The 17,977-nt window shown below is 34.8% G+C and overlaps 1 pseudogene; it reads right to left on the reverse strand.

Moving 5' to 3' along the window:
- Positions 1 to 3,521: 3,521 nt before the first annotated feature.
- On the reverse strand, positions 3,522 to 5,449 carry LOC145087470 (protein SHORT-ROOT pseudogene; annotated as a pseudogene).
- Between the last annotated feature and the right edge of the window lie 12,528 nt (positions 5,450 to 17,977).

The raw sequence follows: 17,977 nt of genomic DNA on the forward strand, positions 1-17,977 counted from the left end.
CTTGATAAATATATAAACACAAATTTAAGCTAAATTTAAATGGTTATATATATATATATATATATATATATATATATATATATATATATATATGTGTGTGTGTGTGTGTGTGTGTGTGTGTGTGTGTGTGTGTGAGTGTGTGTGTGTAAAGGTTCAAATGAGAACCAAAAAAGACTAAGAACTCTAAGAACCACTCTATTTTAACATATATTAAGTGTATTTTTTTGTTAATTCCAAACATTTGATTTTTTTCTATGTTTTGATAAATAGAAAAAAACAATAAGGGCATTATAGTCATTTTGATAACATAAACACTAAAACAACTTATATGTATCAGATCTAAATCATCTTTTTAAACAATGCCTGATACTTTAGAAATAAATATCTGAAACTCTCTGAAAGCTCTTCCACTAAACTTGAAGAACACACATAACTTACCACCAGTTGCCACCAACCACCACCATGCACCGCCGTCGCCTCCTACTGTCGGCAAACAACCGCTGCCTCTTACCATCGTCACGCCGCCGCCATTAACTCCACAAGCTCCAACAGTGCCAGATCTATGCTTTTCACCTCTGTATTTTCGTCTATAGATCTATGAAAAGATCTGATGAAAACACCTACAACACCTCCATCATTGTCTACATGTATGAAAAGATCGTAGATCTACATGTATGGTTGTTTCAATAAAATACAAAGGTTTTAAGTTGTGAATGCATGCGCTTTTTACAAGAGGAAATCAAGCATTCAGTACGTAAATGTTGACATTTAACCGTATATAATATACAAATTTCACCATTGTGTTTATTTTACAAGGAGCTCATGATTCTACATCACCCGTATCTATCTCTCTCCTAAAAATGTACATTTTCAATACCATCATTTGCCAACTTTCACCATCTATTCTATTTTGCGTAAGCCTTCCACCTTGTCCCACTAAAACTATGGAACTGAAGATTAAATATATGTTTGACAGCAAAGTTGGGTTAAGATAAGAAAATGATTTACAAAATGTATGTATAGTAAGAACTACTTACTTTGAAAGATTCGTTTCTATGTTTTGAGACATCTACAATTTTAAAAAATTAATGAGAAAAAAATCAATCACAAAAGAGCGAAGTTTAACAGTAGAAATAAAGGAATGGAGAAACCATACCATTAATATAGCATCAACAAACAAACAAACAAATCGCATTTACTGATAACTGCAAAAGAAACAGGAGCCAATTTGTTAGTAATAGTAAGTTAATGGTTAATAACAATATACATTTTACTCATAATAAGTGCCTTCAAATTAGATAAAGAAAAAGGTTTTTATAATCCTAATGCTTCTTTTGTTTCAAAATCTTCAATTCCTTTAACACAAACACCTATTAAGAACTGAAGACCAATTATAAAATAAAATAGATATCAGTCTATAATTTAGATAAAATCATGAACTGGCTACCATTCCTAAAAACATATTGTAATTCAAAATAGTTGGCCTTGGTTGCCAAGATTATTTAGCAGCATTGTGTTTTTTAGTAGCCTCTGAACCGTAACCCTATAATTTTCCAGCGACCTAATCAATAGATCTTGTACACATACACAAAACAATCAAACTGAAAAAGGGTTTAAATTCATATTATTGTAACTCATTATGTGTAGTTCAATATATACCATGGTTGTGCATTTTCCCCAAAGAGAACACCAGTTCCTTATACAGTTTTGTCACTACCTGGAAAATCACAAAACGAACAACAAAAATTCCATGGGTTCTAATTTGAAAATTCATACAGATGAAAAGATTAAAAATAAAACAACCCTTCAATTCATCTCAAAGATCCACCTCCTGATAAAAAGATTAAAAATAAAACAACCCTTCAATTCATCTCACAGATCCACCTCCTCCTGATATGTCTTCACCCAACTTTGTCACCAAAAAAGAAAAAAGAAATAGAAAAATCAAAAGCAAAACCTAATAGTTAGGCTTTATGTTTGGTCACCTAGTTTCTTTTCTTTCCTTCGTCTGCGATTCTACGTAAAACAAAAGGAATCTTTTTGTTATCTTTTTTCACATTCAGAGTCTGAGGATTAGGGAAACTTGAAATATGAACCTGTTCGATTTGAATGTTAAAAACGACAATCCCTTGTTCGATTTGAATCTAAAAACTTCAAAATCCCCTAGAGAAACACGAAATACATCCAATAAACATGAACCAAATAAGAAAAACATAAAAATCCTAAACTGGCTCTATCTTCATTAAGGAAGGAAAAAAAATAGATGTATAACTTACTTGTGTAGATCGACTGGGAAGATATATAATCGCGAGATGATGTAGGTGGCGATGGTTGTTTGTGTCTTTCACATGTATCTTTCTAATTTCTAGAGTATAGAAAGAAAGCGTCAAATAAACGGTGTGCAGTGGATAAGTTACTTACGTTTATATATAGAAGAAGACAGAGGGAGGCGTGTTGGAATCAGAAAAGGCGACACCGGTGGATTGTGGTGACAGTTGAAGGTTGTTGTGAGTAATGGTGGTTCTCATCCTAATTTTTTAGCGATATAGAGATGGGAAGAGTTGTGTTGGTGGTGATGGTTTCGACAAGGAGACTATAGGTGGTATAATGTTGTTGGTGCAACGATCTTTAATGATGGTCACAATTATGATGGTTGGCTTTGCCGATGGTGCTGTCTAATGATAACAATAGATGTGGCGGATAGTGGTGTTAATAGATTGATTTGGTTTTGGGTCTTCAACCTCCAAATTGAGGTGGCTCTGATACAGAAACTCATCGGCCATTAACCTCCAGATGTAGGTTTCGAACGATTAGGGTTTCTATTAAGGGAGAGAAAGGGAATCGTTGGGAGCATGCTGATTCAGGTGGCTAGAGATGGTACGACGCATCTGGAGGTCGGTGGTTTGTGAGAAGGAGAAGACGACCACTTAGCAGGGAAAGAAGATTTCTACGGTAGTATGACGACGGAAATGGTGGAGTAGGTGGTCGTGAGGTGGGCGACTGTGGTAAGACGTGATGGTGGTGACGGATGAGGCGATTGATGTTGGTAGTGGTGGAGGCAGCTTAGGGTTTGTAGAGAGAAGAAAGGGAGAGTGAAAGTCAGGGTGGGAGGAAGTTGGATATACCGGAGAAAGGCGTTGAGAGGTACAACTCAAAATCTGGAGATGGAGAGAACCGAGATATGAGGGTTTATTAACAATGTGAGACCGAGTAAAAATCGCATTCAAATTATAATATTATTTTATTCACGATTAGTTGTACTTTACGTTAGAGACTTGAACGTCTTAAAAAAATATTATTATTTTATTGGATCTATTTATAAAAATAATAAGATTTATTTTATAAGTTAGTAAAAATATATTATCTAAACATAAAAAAAACAAAAAATATTTCCCTAATTTTCACCGAACCACAACCCACTTTTAGTTAACCCATTATCTATGTGACCTCACGGCCCAACTAGTTCGACACTTGTTTTAAATAACCTTTTATGTAAGATGTAATTTTGATCAAAAAGGAAATTTCAAATCATGAAAGCTTCCATTTAGAAATTACGATAAAAAGTTGATACAAATTTTCAAAATTTTGGTAAAAAAATCATAATAAAAATAAAAAGAAAATGAATACAATTTTGGCAGACAAGATTAAATTAATGATGAGCTAGCGAACCCTCGTCATGCCATGCACGTGCCACCCACTCCACTTTCCTTTTTCTATTTTCTTTTAGTGGAAGTCGCAATCATCATACAGGTTTCCATGCACTAGCCCACACCACCGGTGTTTCTTTACGCATCAAAAAAATTCCGGCCGCCGTTTCCGACGGAGCCATTGACCACCCTTCCTTATACCTCCTCAGCAGTGCCCGGACATCGTCGCACCCTTCTTCGCTATATGAAACCCCACCAAAACCACTTGCACGAAGCCTACTGGACCACCGGTTAGCCGTCTCCCGCCTCTCCACGGAATTCGCCGGCGAGCATGCCACCAAGTCCATCACAGCCCGCCCCGCCTCCCTCTCCAACATCAATCTCTCGGTACTCGTTTGAGGAAAGCTTTCGTTGAGAGCTTCGAAGTAAACCCTAAACCATTTCAAACACTCTTGAAATCCTCTCAAGAATTCAAACCCATCAATCCCCACTTCCAAATCAGCTTCTTCTTCCACGATCGTCATTATTTTAGGGTTCATACTCCGAAACATCGAGATCAAATAATCCCTACGGTGATTACTAACAGAACGTAACGTGCCATTTAAGTTTATAGCAAGAGCTTCATCAGATTGAATAGCTAACTGACTAAAATTCAGATCGGATAAATCGCCGATATGGTGTATCACATTGAATTTAAACGGGACACCCATTAACCTGGCGAATTTTTCCATCCGACTCCCTATTTCTCGCATGATCCTCTCTATTCCGTCGCTGCCGGCTGATCTGGAGGAGATCACCGTCGTGAGGCGGAGATGAGGTGCTTCATCTGCCCGGGTGGCGATGGCTTCCAGCAACGTCGGCCACTGTGTGCAGTATGTGTTGCTGACATCAACAATGTGCAATTTAGTCTCGCCGTCTAACGCCTCTAAGATCGCTCCGTTACACGCAACGTGTCCGAACGTCGTCCATGGGCTGACTTCTTGAAACTTGAGCACCAATTCTCTGGTTGATTCAAAGGTGCTAACTTTCTCCGAAATCGACGATAAATTCCGGTAATTCAACTCACCGGAATCCGTCATCCGACTGTAAAGCGCTTGAAGAAAGTAACAAGAAAGCTTCTCATCTACATCGCCATAGGGAGAACTGAGCTCGTTGAGCATCCACATCAACTGCTGTAGACGCGTGCTGTTCTTATCAGCCACCGCACGCGCAGCCTCCAATAACACATCCGACGCCCAGCCGTTGGCGGAGAACGAATTCGAAAACTCCATAGCGATATGATCCTGGGAAGACGAGTAGTTAAAGTTGGTATGATCAGAATTAGAAGAAAAACCATGAGTCTTGGGAGGTGGAGGAGGAGTGGTGGTGGTGCTTGTGGTGGAAGTAGGAGTAGGAGTGGCGGAAAACTGGTGGTGGAAATGGGGTTGTAACTGGTTAGAAGAGTAGTAGTGTTGTTGCAATGAGGAAGAAGAAGAGAGATCATCTTCTTCCATGAAGAAAGTACTAGGGAAACATTCTTCTTGTGGTTGGTAGTAATGGCCGGCGCCGGTGGTTGTTTGATGATCGGTGGAGGATCTAGAACTGCTAGAACTTACGGTGGAGTTGAAAGATTGACGATGATGATGATGATGATGATGTTGTTGATAATCAGAGAGGAGTTGTTGGTGTTGGAGGGTGAACATAGTATCCATATAATATCCTGTTAAAATGAAAGATGTCTTATCATACAAGGTAAGGTAATGTGTGTTTTTGTAGGTTGTATCGTAGGTATTCAAGTTAAATTCGAGAAGGGGGTGTTTTATGTTTATGCTTTTCGGGTAATCAATGACAGGAAACTGAACGTTGAAGGGGATGTTTGTGCTTTTCGGGAAAATGGAGTTTTAATAATTTTCATGAACCAAAGGGGAATTAAATCGGTAAATCAATTAATATTTTTTAGTAATTTGTGGAATATTTTGAATAATTATGAGTAGTTTAATAAAATGTTTGAACGAAATAAAATCTAATCGGCTTTTAAAGTATTAAACTCAATATCATATTAACGTTCAATAGGTGTATCATTAAACTTTTTGTTAGGATAATTTTTTTAATAATGATATTTTTTTAAAATATATTTTATTGAACGTTTATAGAGTTTGAGGCCTTATAAAAAATAATAAAACTATATAACAAACAAAATATTATATTTGTGTGTAAATTTTATAGAATTCAATATACTTTGATTATATGTAGATCTTAGTATAAAACACTTGTCACAATTTTTAAGGCACGTAAGTGGGATTATGAATTGGTTTCCTTTGTTAATTATTAAATTAAATTCCTTTTTGGAAGAAATGTATAATTTGATAAAAAGAAAAAAAATCTTATATCAAAATCTGAAACCTTTTAAAAAAAAACATTATGTAGAAAATTTTGCACACGAAATGAATAATACGTAGCATAACAAAATTTCCCAAAGACGTGCGTTTTTAACGATTTTTATGTGATTTTAATTTTAAACATGTTTTGTGGTTGTATTACACTTTTCCCTTAGACTATATACACTTGAACGGACAGAAGTCACATAATTAATTACTATTTTAAATCGAAAGGTAACATTTTTTTGTCTAAAAGATACCATATATTTTATTCAAGAGTAATTATTAAAGTTCTTTCTTTTTAAAAAGAAAATGTCATATCTAGCTATGGCCAAGTAGTGTAGTTCCTTGTTCCTTTATTTTTCTATCATTCTTCCTTCGTTTAGGAAAAGATCACCATTCACTTACCCATATTTTTACTATTATTTTACTTTTAATAAACATGAAGCAATGAAATATTATAACGAACAAATGTCTAAACAATGAAAAAAAAAAGGTCGTTGCAATGAAGGTTATAGGATTATCGCACCCATCACACCAGATGATGTGGTGTTCCTCATCTCACTGTAATGCCGCATCATTTCATTATACATTCGATGGATACATCTTTTGGTCTTAATATATACCAAAAAAAAAATTAGATTTATAATCTAGTGCCTAAAAAGCACTAATTCAAAAGTTAATATTTGTGGCCTAAGATGAATGTCACAATCTTTTTTAATAATTGCTAGTTTAGATTGTAATCTTTTAGAAAATGAGAGGTCGTATTATTCTAGATAGCTTTAAATACAAATGTTGTATTTTTATATATTAAAGAAATATTAACATTTATAAACTAGTTTTAGACTAGATTTCATAATTTTCAATTGTTTTTTTTATCTTATTTATAAAATGTTTGGAGTTAACCTTTGTATATATATTTTCTTTTAAGTGGGGAAGTATATTTTAAAGTATTTGAAGGTTTGAGGAAAAGCTGCCGGCGGTGGTAAAACTCATCTTTTAACAAAGCATGCCTCCTCATTCCTCTGCACATTTTCTATTTAAATCAAAACCGCTTTTTCTTTTTCCCATACAACCTTTGCCCATGCTTCTAACGCTCATCCCAAATTCCCAGAATTATTAGAAAGAATATGAAAATCCCATGTTTGAATATCCATATATTTGTATACGCGAGTTGTATTAGTTTTGGATTAAATTTTCGTTAAAAACCATCACGATTGATATAAAGGACTTTATGATATCGGAAAATTAGTGATCATATAGTAGCTAGTTGAAACCGGAGGTATCAATATTTTGGGTTGGGTACTTGGGTTGGCTCATATATAGAGTCAAATATTAAATAAGTTTACCACACAATTCAACCCAACAATTTTGTTAAGAGTAAATTATTGAAATCGTCCCTATGGTTTGGTCAAAGTTACACGTTTGATCTCTAACTTTTTTTTTGTACTTGGATCGTCCCTATGGTTTGATTTTGTTGTGTTTTTTCGTCCCTATCGTTTGGTCAAAATTGCAAGTTTGGTAAAGGGACGAAAAACGCAACAAAATCAAACCATAGGGACGATCCGTATGCAAAAAAAAGTAGGGACCAAATGTAACGACCCGTCTCTGGTATGTTGCTTCCATGATATTTATTTAGAAGTTTTCAAGAGGGACTCGGCGAGTCTATAGCCCGACTCGTCGAGTAGGGACGGGATTTCGAGCACGTGTAAGTCGGCGACTCGGCGAGTCCATATTCGGGACTCGGCGAGTCTGCCTGCCAGGAAGAAACCCTAAATCCCCGGGTTGCTCACTATTTAAGCAATGTTATGTGCCCCAAACTCGCCTCCCTCACCCTCAGAGAGTCTGTGAGAAACCCTAAACCATCCCTTGATTGATTAAGTGATTTTGTGTGATTTCTTGAAGGCTTGAAGAAGAAAAAGAAGAAAGGTCCAAAGAGAAGAGGTGTAGAGCAAAGATCCAAGGTCAAAATCAGAGTTCATTGAGGTATTTCTCGGATTCCTTCTGTTTTATGCTTTAAACCTCCATTAGAACACTTCTAGGGCTAGTTTGATGTATTTTCCAAACCTTATAGTTTTAGGGATGCCTTAATAGGTCGAGATATCCCTAGATCTGTTCATTTAGGAGTTGTAGAGCCCGGATATATTGCCTTTTTGAAGATGCTTTGCATGAGAACCCTAGATCTAGCCTTTATTATGCTTTTTGAGCCTTATTATCTTCATGGATGCTTATGGGCACGTAAAGATAGAATCTTTACGTGCTAATCGAGCTAAGGGAGCCCAGATCTATAAGTTTTATACGCTGGATTCAAGCAGAATCGAGTCTAGAGTAGCTGCATGCAAGCGACTCGGCGAGTCGAGTCGCGAGTCCCCGATTTTCCCCTTTTGAGTGATGCCGAGTGGGGACCAATGAGTAGTAGAGTGGACTCAGTGAGTTGGAGGTTAGACTCAGTAATGGAGGAACTCGACGAGTTGTTCATACAACTCGGCGAGTCCAAGGCTCGAAGAACAACTCGTCGAGTTGTTCATACGACTCGGCGAGTCGGATGCAGATTGCCTGAGTTTTTTTGAATCAAAAGGGAACTCGTCGAGTTGATGCCATACTTGACGAGTAGCCACGAGTAGGGTTGAGAAATGAGAATAGAGACTCGGCGAGTTGGCGGCCCAACTCGGCGAGTCAGGTCAACTGTAGGTTGACTTTGACCGGGAGAGTTGACTTTGACCAGGGGTAAAAGAGTCATTTTACCCCAATGCAGTGATTAGTATTTGATTGAGTGTGTTTATGGAATTGTAGCCGGGGAGATACCGGAGCAGCAACAGATAGCTTCCAGAGCCATACACACAGCAGCCAGTTCACGACATGAGTTTCCTTCCAGTAGGAACGGGTCTACGGCCACAATGCCGGCCCGTTTAGTTAGCAGTAGTTCCGGACTTCAGTCCGATGCAGTAGTAAGAGTGCTTGATGTCTTTGTGATTCAAGCATGTTTTGTGTTATGTGTTCTGGACTTCGATCCGATGCAGTATATGTGTTATGTTAGCAAATACGTGTTTTATGATATAGTTGTGACACAACTTTCACACAGTATTTTAGTATGGTTTGAGATACGTAGCGTATGGTTTTATTATGTGATACTCAGTTTTATGAATTTTGGTTATATAAAAATGAAATTTTCGGGTCGTATTTTTGGGATGTTTCACCAAACATGAAATTTTGACCAAATCATAGGGATGATTTCAGTAATTTACTCTTTTGTTAATGAGTTCAAATCCGATTGCTCTTTCTTCAACCCAACTTGTTTCATAAATAGGTTGAATCTATTTTGATCCGTTTAATATTAAAAAAAAAGTTTAAATATTATATGGTCTTCAAATAAAATTAAATAAAAATTAAAAGCTTCAATAATTGGTTTGTTTGAAATAATAATGTAATCATAAGTCCATAAATCCATAACACAAACACAATTCAATTCAAGTATTTCACAAACTTGACTTATAATAAGGGTCACCAACCCCACATTTTTCTTTAGAAATAAAAGCAAAACAAAATATAATAAATAATAATACAATAAATATAAATCAAAAAATATTTAAAAAAATTAAATTGTTTATAGGTTGTCTAAAAACAATGCAAATAAAATTTATAAAGAATCCTTAGTTCAATTAAGTTTGAATATTGGGTAGCATTTGTAACGTCCACAACTTCGGGCTAGACAATTAAGATATAATAAATATTAGTTATTATAATTTAAGCCCACGAATAGGGAGAACACTAGTCTTGCGCATTGCATTGCAGACTACATATTATAAGTCTTTTTGTAGATTTATTGATAAGCGAAAAAACGAAGTTCTCAATAGAAGATTATTTAGGATTAATAATCTTAAACGAAGTTATAGTAGACGTGACAAAGATTTCGTACATCTAAAGAATTCTGATATCCGACTTTGTATGAAGAAGTTATGTTTCTTCGAAGTTTTACTATTAAACAACACGACTATATGCATCGTAAATAGTGAATCAGAGATAGGTTGATTATTAGCCTAAGTAATATAAACTAAAGTCAAGTAATCGTAAAACCGAGAGTGTGCATATATAGATCGTCCAAATTTGACTTCATATGAGGAAGTTATGATTTTTTGAAGTTTCAGCGCAACAGTGCGGTCGCAGAAATCGAAATTCAAATTGGATGATTGTTAGCCGAAACTATCTAAACAAGAGTTGAAGATCTTGTGAATAGGATTACGTCGATATAAATATAGTCGAGACCATAATTTGTATGAAAGAGTTATGATTTGTATACAGACTTTAACGGTCTAAGTCTGTTAAAAATAAAGTGAGAATTAGCCGACGAAGTCTAAATAAAAGTTGTAGTATATAATTAAAACAAATTAATTATACTATTGTTGGTTGAAAACCATATATGCTCAACAGGTTCCTTAGCCTGACTCACTCAATTTCTATGTATCACAGAAAGTAGTACAAAGGTACATGGATAGTGATGTTTGGATTTGATGAGAGATTCGAGCAGATGTTGGCTATTAGTATAAAAAATGTTGTAAGGCCTATAATGACTATGTTTATGCTTATGTTTCTTGTATCAGTTATGACATACCAAGTTTTTAATAATCAATGAAAAAATTTTATTCAAAAATACTTTTATGGGACAAATTCAACAATATAAAGAATACTCTATTTTAAAATAAGCATAAAAAAAGTTTTTGTGGGCTATGAAAATGGGGATGTCACAACATCATATTAAGGGTGTGTGATAGGAACGGAGAGTAGAACTATGTTTTGTGACACTACCAAGTGTCGATGTACGGATTACATACCGAAGTAAGATATAGTATTCATTTGGACAACAATATATGGTGGGTCTGATCAGGAAATTGAAACGATATGTCTGATGTGGCATACCTATTTTCACAGTTATAAAAGACCTTTTTATTTATGCTTATTTTAAAACAGAGTTTATTTATAACTGTAGAATTTGTCCCATAAAAAGTATTTGCAAAGAAATGTTTTTCTTGATTATTAAAAACTTGGGATATCATAATGGATACAAGAAACATAAGCATAAACGTAATCATTACAAGCCTTAAAATATCTTTTATACTATGGTCTATATTTCCTTGAGTCTCTCATCATTTCCAAACATCAAATACATTCGTATCAATACCTATGATACAAAGAAACTGAGTGGGTCAGGTTGGAAAACCTGGTGAGTACATAGGATTTTATACCCATAATAATATAATTAATATGTTATAATTATTAAATAGTTAAACCGATTACCAATCCTTATTTTTTTTTTATATTCTTAAGGACCTACCCTAAGGAGACTCCTGCTCCTTCTTGCTCCTTGTATGTATCCCCATAACTAATATGTTTCATTGATTATTGAAAAATGGCAATGCCCAAACTTGTACTCGTTCTTCATTCTATTTTGGACCTTCATTCCTAATCTTCGAGTTACAAACTTGACATTCATCGGATACTCCTGCTCCTTCTCAAACAGTCTTAACCCATGGTAAGGTATTACTTTGTCTATTGTACAAACCAAATGGTTGTACCCTAATAACCTTCCATTACATGATGCAACGGTTGGACACATGCCTCTTTGAGTCAGACTTTAGCACAAAAGATACCTTACATAATTTTCTAATATGATATAATCACATCATAGCAGGCATCATTTCTAGCTATACTTATGTCAACCGATTCGATTGTATTTTCCATTAATCTCCTGACTTAAGTCGGATGTTACATCGAACTTGGTTCTCTGAACCGAGTAACTTATTTTGATGCTTTTATCATAGTCGGACTCGATTTACTATGATCATTGGGGTCGGGATAACATTCATCTTCTTAGTCGTTACCGAAACAATGGTAACGATGGAAATGAACAAAACAAATTTAACTACTATTACATTAGTAACCTTGTGACTTTTCCTAATCCAAGTGTGAGTCATGTGTTTTGGGTTGTATAGGCCTCTACTACATTTCACACCTACTCATACTCGTCCCAAGAATTACCTCATGGTTCCCAAGTTGCTAATCCTAAAATCACAAAAGCAACTGAACACATATGGATGTGTCCAAGCAATCATGTACAACAAATTTCCCTAGACTACACTAGGATTTCTTCCATTTGTATCTTCAACAAAAAATTTTGTGACAACCTAAAAAATATGTTATCGACCACTGTTAGGATCTAACGCTACCAACGACACCTGATTGAACATCTCTAAAATCATTTGACATATAAAAAAACATATTCAATTTTTCCCTTGATTACGTCGACAATGAGACTAAAAAATTAGTGTGCGAAAAAACATGTCATATTACGAGCACGTTAACATTTTTAGAACGTACGCTTTACCGAAAGCCCAAAAATATAAACTTCATAAAGATCCAGCTCAGTACAGAAAGGATATGGTTTTTATAGGAAATAAAAATCTATTGCATGCTAAACTTTACAATGTTGAAAACTACGAAGATAATGGTTGATCTTTTTCAGAAGTCACCAAAAGAAGAAACGCAGTACTACCCAAAGTAGGATTTAAGGAACAAGGAATGCCTAAAACGAAACTCGTATGAGAGAGTTATGATTTTTATAAAATCATAAGGGTTATAAAATATAGGCTAATAACGAAAGTCAGTATTAGATAAAACAACCAAAAGGAAAGTTGTAGTATATGTTGAGACCTACACGGATTAAAAGAGTCGTTGAAAACAGAGTTCGTATGCAAGAATTATGGGTTTTCAAAGTTTATAAAATATGCTCACGTGCACTCATGCGTAGCGCTTAATGCGCAACATGCACCCTGACACCTTGATCGTCATTATACGTATGACGTGGCACCATGAGAAGATGATACGTGTCAAAATCTGGGTGGTTCACACGTAAGTTGCATGACACGCACTACACGATGCACACCCTAATATCCTCTATAAATAGCAAGTTTCGGCTGATCTTACTCACACCTCAAAATACACCTCTACATCAACGATTTCATGCCTCACAAGTGAGTTCACAACCACATTTTCTAAAACTTTTTGGGGGGAATACATGTTAAAATACAAATATTTCATAGTTATTACTAATCGTATAATATTAGTTAGATAATTTTGCTCATAACATTAGGATGATATTATGTCCGGTAGACACTCCGCCCAACTTTTAATGATGATATTATGCCTAGTTGTTATACTGACTCACACTCATAGAAAATATCATACCTAGTTGTTACACTGACCAGTTGCCACGAAACGACGATACTCTTGCCATTATTATAGCCAACCTTTGGATAAGCTTAGTACCTAGCGGTTACTCTGCCCAAATATTTGGCTACACAAAACACTATACTTTGATTATATATATATATATATATATATATATATATATATATATATATATTTATATGATGGATAATATATATAATAATTATCCCGTATAAATACAACAAAGAATAACAACACGAACGACCAGTGGAGGCTTCACACAACAAGTGGTTAGATGAGACACATTGATCTCCTAGTTGAAAGACCTTCAGCTAGCCCCGACCTATAATCTTTAAATCTTAAGTGAGTGGGAAAGATATGTATAGATCTATACGATATTGACACTCACACATGTGGTTGCTAGCTACAACCAGACGACAAGTCGAAGCAAGCATAACTTTCTAAACACATTTGCAACGTTCGAAGAAGCGTCGTGGTTTTTGGGGGACTCTCAACAGTCATAGCTTGATTATAGGAACTCATGCTAACATTGTTAAACTTAATCTACTACTATTTAAGGGACACCTCGAAGGAAGTAGTAGTATACGTAACATAATAATAGAATACTAGGATAGTATTACCCTAGTAACAACAAAGGATTCTAGAGACCTTATTAAGAACTAAAGACAGTAACAATATACATTTTTCTATTCATAAACAAAGATCTAGATTCATATATAGTTACTAAATCATCTGAATCCACTACTAGAAACATTAATAAGGGAATTTGGTATACACAGATACACTAACATAAGTATGAGAATACAATAAACGTTGGCCTAACAAACTTCACACAATTTTTTTTAAAGTATACAAAACCTGTGAACTCACCAATATTGTGTTGACCTTTCAAAAACCACATGTATTCCTAGGTCACCAATGGAGACAAAAGATATTTCAACAAAAGTTATTTGAAGTGATTTGAAGTCAATCAAAGAGTATAGTTACCAAGATAAAACTCAATGTAATAACATAAAGCCTTTATGTAAGATATCATTTATTAAATAGAAGTGCTATTTATGTTGTAAAAAATATGTATTTGTGATCCAACATCCTAATGTCGCACCGCCCGACGTTTCTGCCGTCAGGTCGCGGTATGACAGATTGGTATCAGAGCTAAATGTTATAGCGAATTAGTAATTCATAGGGAAATAAAACTATAACCAAGGGACATATACTCTATAAATGTCCATCCTCAGATCTACAACTAAAAATATTATTATTAATTACTCTACCGATAGACTACTTATGGGAGAGGTGGCTAGTTTGAAGTATCGCTTGGGTTGTTGGATTTCAGAACAACTATAGGTTAAATTGGTCCTGCCCTTCGGTACTTCTCACATGGTTGATCCTTATTTGATTGTATTTAAAGTACAAACCAAAAATTAATAAAATACACATTTGGATTTTCTTGGATTCAAGATTTTAGATCAAATACCCTAAATAAGTTTTATAGTACATTGGTCGAGCCGATAATAGACATTGAACTGATTAGCTATGTTTTATTTTGGATATGCCTAATGCACTACTAAAAAAACAAAACAACCATGATAAAAAGAAAGAAAATAAATACATCATAAAGTAGCCTACAAAAGAAAAATCTATACCCATACAACTTAGCCTACATATACAAATGATAAAGTATCAAAAGTAACCTATATAAATACATCATGTGCAAAAGTAACGACAAAGAAAAACAACTAAATATACATGTCGTCATATTCCTCATCACCATCATCACCACAACCGTCATCATCGTCATCATCATCATCATCATTACCTAGATGCATCCCATATGTTCTCGCCCCATCTCTCGAATGAGGATGAGCGGGATAAGCTATCCTCAAGTAACTCACTTGTGGAACCTATCATCCACAAATTCTCCCGACGAACCTTCGACCTAAAATCATCAAACTCCATATGCAACATATCCATACACCGATATATATATATATATATATATATATATATATATATATATATATATATATATATATATCGTAGGTAAACCTCAGGCAGCCAACGCTGTTGAGCAACTGATGATGTGTGTTGAGCTCGCTAATGACACGGACGTGACACAAACTCTTGTTCATCATCGTACTCTTGATTTACCTGGCGAATAGGCACGGCAGCATCATCAGGTGAGATCCTCCAAATCTGATTTGTTTCATGCTTAATCACATGTATCCTCTTCAATCCCCTCTCATCCAAGTCCATGATAGGACAATGAGTCATCCAATGAGTATCAACCCCATACGACTGAGCCAATAGGCTAATAAAGTGACCCCTGCAAATCATGCTTTGTGGCTGAGTACCCAAAGATAGACTAGTGGATATGAAGGATGTGATGGTGTAAGGAATGTGGAGGTGGACATCGGTGCAAAGCAAGAACCACATAGGGAATAGACCGCCTACGGAAACCTAATCCCTTGTAATTTTCGATTATAATAGGGTTTCCTTAGGGTTCTTGATGTTCAATTGTTTGTTGTTTTCAATAGAGAAAACTTAGATCCAAATAGGTTGCATGTGAACTTAAGGGTTATGTTATTTCCCCTACATGTTTAATTATAACCTATAAAACCTATCAGTGGTATCAGAACCATAGTTTTCTATTGATTATGCATAATGTTCAATAGATCAAAGTTAGGGTTTATAGAAATTAAACCCTAAGGGATGAAATTTCGAAAATGGCTAGGGTTCTTTAAATCGTAGCCTTCACCCCTTAAATTTAGAAAATTGCTAGGGTAAGATTGGGTTTGTCTTGTTTCCTTAATTATTGTTTTAAAAGCCTTAAAATAGATTAATTAAATTTGGATAACCGATACCCTAGTTTTCGAAAATTAGATAGGGTCATGGATTAGGATTAAATTTAAATTATTTTATTAATTGTTTAATACTAAATAATTATTTAATCCATAAATGATTTAAATTAATTTAATCAATAGTTAAGTAAAAGATAAAGATTAAATCATAGTTGGTTTAAATTTAACTGAATTAAAAGGTTTAATTTAGATAATTAAAAGTTTAAACATTGTATTTTGAAATGTTTTAAAATACACCTTATATTTATATTATTAAAATTTGTTACTATATGTATAAGAAAAGTCAGTCAAATCAATAGTAGGCCTCATTCACTAAACCATGCTATAAAGAGGGTATAACGAAGCGACCTATAAAATGGTTGTTGAATAAGTGTCCACTCTCACCCATCGCTATCCTGTGTGGTGGAGGTTCATTAGCCGAACGGGTTTGATAAGACATAATCTCATTAAAAGTATAATGATATAAACATACATCATACTTTATATGTCATTGCCAACGTGATAGGTTCGGGTGCAGGGACAACGACTGGTGCATGCTTAACCACATATCGCTCAGGCTACTAGTTCCTGTTTGTGTTTCCTAATCTGCTTCGGGTTCTCACCATGATGATCTATACACCAAATCAGACGTTTGAGACGACAATATTAAGATAGGTAAAGCTCTATTTACGATAGATGTATAAATATCCTTATCACTCTTAAAAGTTATATGTTAGTTCTAATACCGTAATTAAACGTTTAGAAACCTGAACACACAAAATTTCCAAATCTGGTCGGCAATAGACCATAGATTCCGATCAAATAATAGCATCCTAAAGCATATAAGGCATCTTATAGCTATAACATAAATCATTTAACACATAGAAGCAATTTAGGCATCCTCCCAAAATAAGCTAGTGCTCATGTCTATTCATACATATTTCCGAAATATAGCAGACACTCATCTCACAATCATCGCTTAGCATTGTAAGTTTAAGTCTAGAAATCCTACAAATTTCTAGTTCAGTTAAACTAATGCTCTAATACCAACTGTGACATCCCAAATTTCACGGTCATTTAAAAAATTATATTTATGCTTATTTTAAAACAAAGTATTTCTTTTGTTGCAGAATTGGTCCCAAAAATATTATTTCAGTGTGAGAAAATATTAACATTAAACATTTCCAAAGAAACGTTCGATATTGATATCTTTTTAAAACTTGGGATGTCATAACTGATACAAAACATAAGCATAACAAGATCTTACATTAATTTATACTAATGATCTACGTCTATTTTAATATCTCAGTGTAATGTATCTTCGCATCGATACCTTTGATACAATTAATCTGAGTGGTCAGTGTGACAACCCAAATTTGTTACCGTTACAAAATCCCGTCTTCACTAACGAAACTCGTCGTTATATATTATTTTCCGTAAAGTTTGGAGTCGCCAATAAATAAATATCTAGTTATGTATATTTCTTGATATTATCATAAGTAATTATAACTTGTAAGTGTTAACCCTGTTTAACTAAATAGAGTTATATTACTTTTCAACCACTTCACCCGGGTAAAAAGTTTTAACCCCGTTAAACTTTAGCATCGGGTAGCCGTGTATCGGGTGCAATACCCGAGGCATATGAAATGAGAATGAACACCATTTGAACACTCTTTTACCACTCATTCACTCTCTCTCACTACTTTCTCTCTCTAGACCCGAACCCGACTCCAAAACCACAAATTCCGGCTTCCAAACATAAGGGTTTCTTCCCTATCTTATTCTAAACATAGTCTATTGCATTTAAAGGTCAAAAATCATAATAATTAGTGGATTAAAGGGAGTTTACGGCCTAGAAAGCCTCTTAGGCCATAAACACCCAAAAATTTAG

Source organism: Lactuca serriola, chromosome 2 (genome assembly GCF_051521515.1).
Source record: "Lactuca serriola cultivar US96UC23 chromosome 2, Lser_US96UC23_V15, whole genome shotgun sequence".
Lineage (NCBI taxonomy): Eukaryota > Viridiplantae > Streptophyta > Magnoliopsida > Asterales > Asteraceae > Lactuca > Lactuca serriola.